Source organism: Mus caroli, chromosome 8 (assembly GCF_900094665.2).
Source record: "Mus caroli chromosome 8, CAROLI_EIJ_v1.1, whole genome shotgun sequence".
In the NCBI taxonomy this organism is placed as follows: Eukaryota; Metazoa; Chordata; class Mammalia; order Rodentia; family Muridae; genus Mus; species Mus caroli.
In genome coordinates, this window is record NC_034577.1 from 96,887,624 (window position 1) to 96,891,326 (window position 3,703).

The following is a 3,703-nucleotide window of genomic DNA, read 5'->3' on the forward strand; positions in this document are numbered from 1 at the left end:
AAAAAAAAAAAAAAAAAAAAGATGGAATCAGGTAACCTGGGGCCACAGTTGTCACCCTGGATAGTACAGTGTGGGTACAGCCCCATAGCTGAGGGGGACAAAAAGAGCTGAGCTTCTGGCATTAACCCAGGCACTTTGCTGGAAGGAAGGTAAACCTAGCACTGTGTATACAGATATTTGGTATGGATTTGCCACAGCTCATGTCCATGACATGCTTTAAACGGGGTGGGGTGGGTCCTCACCTTAGCCAGAAATCTTGTCCCCAATTAGAGGCCATACAGCTGCCAAAAGAGATACCCGTTGTCCATTGCAAAGGGCATCAAAAGGGAAAGCCAAGGAAACAGAGCAGCAGACTTAGCCACTCACAAGGCAACCCTAGAGCCAATGGGCATCTTCAGATCTTGATCACCCTGCCCAAACCAAACTGTTCCAATGCCTAAACTATACACAAAAAGAACCCAATGGACAAAAAAGAAAGATGCCGAGAAGGTTTAAAATAGATGGCTGTTCTTGCTGGACAAATTCCCTACTATTCTGGGAAGACAAATAGTCACCAAACTCCACCAGGCCATCCACATAGGGGCATCCAAACCTGCTGAGTAACTGAGGCCCAGGTATTACATCCTTCAACTAGACAATCTTGTCAAAAACATTGTGTCCAGATGAACCACTTGTACACATGTGAAACCCAAAGGAGAAAGAAAAAAAAAGTCCTAGAAGGAGCCCATACCCAAGAAAGCACCCCGAGAACACTGAGAAGTAAACTTTACAGAGATAACCCTCACCATTCTACTGGGCAGTGGTGGTACATGCATTCAGGAAGGAGAGGTCGGCCTATCTCTGTGAGTTCAAAGGAAGCCTGGTCTACAGAGGTAGTTCTAGGGCAGTCAAGACAACACAGAGAAACTCTATCTTGGAAAAAAAAAATTCTTGTGAATAAAGAATTTGTTAGTTTTCACAGATACCTTCTCTGGGTGGGTAGAAGCCTATTCCAAATGGGGACAGCCTCAGTAGTCACTACTCAGTAGTCCTCTGGGAATTAACGCCTTGATTTAGAGTTGTGCTCTCCTTGGAGTCCAACAACAGCCTGGCGTTCACAGCCAAAGTTTCCCCAAATTTGACCAAGGTCCTAAATGGTGACTGAAAACTATATTGCATCTATAGGTTACAGAGCTCGGGATAGGTACAAAGGATAAGTAGGGCCTTTAACTAATATGTCTTTGAGACTGGCAAAAATTTGGCCAATCTCCTACCATTTGCCCTTTTTTGGGCCAAATGGACCCAATATCAAGAGGATTTCACCCCACTTATACTTTTATCTCAGAGGCTTTGCTATCTCCTTCCAAGGCGTTTGTGAAGCAGAAATTACTACCCCCCCCCCGCCCCAGTCTTTACAGGCCCTGCAACAAGCCCAGTGGTATACTCATCAGAGAATTTGTCTGAGCCTGCACACAAGTTCCAGACCAGTGACACTGTGTGGGTAAAGAGGATCTGGATCCTAATCCTGGAGCCAACATGGGAAGGCCATATCCTATGGTTCTTACCACCTCCAAAGCAGAGAAGGTTGCCAGCTGAAGGAGGCCACTGAGGACAATAACAGGTTGTTGCGAGGTCCTCCAACCACCTAAGGATGACAGGGCCTAAAGACTGCGGTTGTTCTATTGTCTTGTCTGACTATGGAAAAGGCCCACAACCTCAATGAGCTAAGACCCTGGGTATGAGACTTAAGAAAGACTGAAACTGGAATGTATAGCTTAATTGTCCCACTGAGACCTAACCTACCTTCTAGGTGGACTTCTGTGAAAAGAAAAAAATATTATGTCTAGAGGCTACTGGGGTTGTGGATCTTCTATTGAAAAAATTTGGGGCTAGAGAGATGGTTCAGAGGTTAAGAGCATTGATTGCTCTTCCAGAGGTTCTGAGTTCAATTCCCAGTAACCACATGGTGGCTCACAACCATCTGTAATGAGATCTGACTCCCTCTTCTGGTATGTCCGAAAACAGCAACAGTGCACTCATCATATATATCAAATAAATAAATGAAATCTTTAAAAGAAAAAATTCTAACTCTGATTAGTCCAGTACTGTACCTCCCCTGCTGGTGCCGAGTTAGATGAGTATCACTGTACTGTGTGTGTGTGTGTGCGCGTGTGTGTGCATGTGTGTGCGTGTGCGTGCATGTGTGTGTGTGCATGTGTGTGCATGAATGTGTGTGTGTATGCGTGTGCGTGTGTGTGTGCAAACTAAAATTTTTTACCTGTAATTTTGCTAATTTTGTAATCTTGGGCAGTGTAATCCCATATCTATAAAGGTTTGGGTGTGGCAGGAAAGAGAAGGTTATTATTGGAAAACCAACAAAACTTGGGGAATCAACTTATTTACGATCCAACAGAAACTAACTAGCCCATCTTGGTACCCTTGGAACACAGCCTCCCAAGGTCTTAAGTTCAAATTTTTCAATTTTTCCAGAAATTCCTTTGGTAACTAGGAGGGTAGAAGTCAGGGAGACAACAAAAGCCAGCCTTTGATGCTTGGGATGATAAAAGGAATGTATCAGTTCCTAAACCATTCTCAACCCAACACAGATCTGTTCTATTGCTGTGAAGAGACACCGTGACCATGACAACTCTTATAAAAGAAAACTAATTGGGGCTTGCTTACATTCTCAGAGGTTTAGTCCATTATCATCATGGTAGAGAGCATGGTGGCATGTAAGACATGATACTGGAGAGTAGCTGAGAGTTCTACATCTGGATCCACAGGCGACAGACAGACAGACAGACAGTGGGCCTGGCTTGAACAATTGAAACCCCAAAGCCCACCCTGAGTAACATAGTTCTTCAAGGATACACCTACTACAACAAGGTCACACCGCCTAATCCCTGTCAAACAGCACCACACTCTGATGACCCAACATTCACCTGTGTGAACCTGTGGAGGCCATTCCTATTTGAACCAATGCTAACTATGTCTGGACCCCAAAGCCTCATATATTGGGATTGGATTTCAAACCAAACGCTCCATTTCCAACCCTGACAACTACAAATGGAATCAACCTGGAGCTCACCTGTAGGACTTCTAAGAAAAGGGTCCCTGCTATCAATGTTCTCAAGATACCCCCTAGACAGTTTCCCTTAAACAGATTCCTGTAGCCATGTGCAGCAGGTTAACCCTGGGAATGCAGTTCAGTGTATTTTCAGGCCCCAGAGACTACCTGGCTTGCTTACACTAAGTTTAACCAATCCTGCAACTTGTAAATTGTTTACACTGATGGAGACCTCGCTCCTTCATGTCCTTGTTTATGTTATACTACAAGTATTCATCTATAATAATAATTTTTAAAAAAGAGCCCAGGGCCCACCTAAATCTAAATTCTGGGTTTACACTTGCACAGCAGCTGTCCCCATTCACTTCCCCATTGGAGGGGGGGCAGGCATCTCCAGCTCTGCTGAAGTTAAAACTTGAGCCCTAACTGATGATAAAAATTTCAAGGGAACTTATTGCTCAAGTAGATGTAGACTTAGGCCACCTGAAAATTTCTATTTCCTGTCTGGAAGCCCACGTAGACCCCTAGTAGAGGTGGCTCTCTGACCCCCAGTAGAGGTGGTTCTCTGACCCCTAGTAGAGGTGGCTCTCTGACCCCTAGTAGAGGTGGCTCTCTGACCCCTAGTAGAGGTGGCTCTCTGACCCCTAGTAGAGGTGG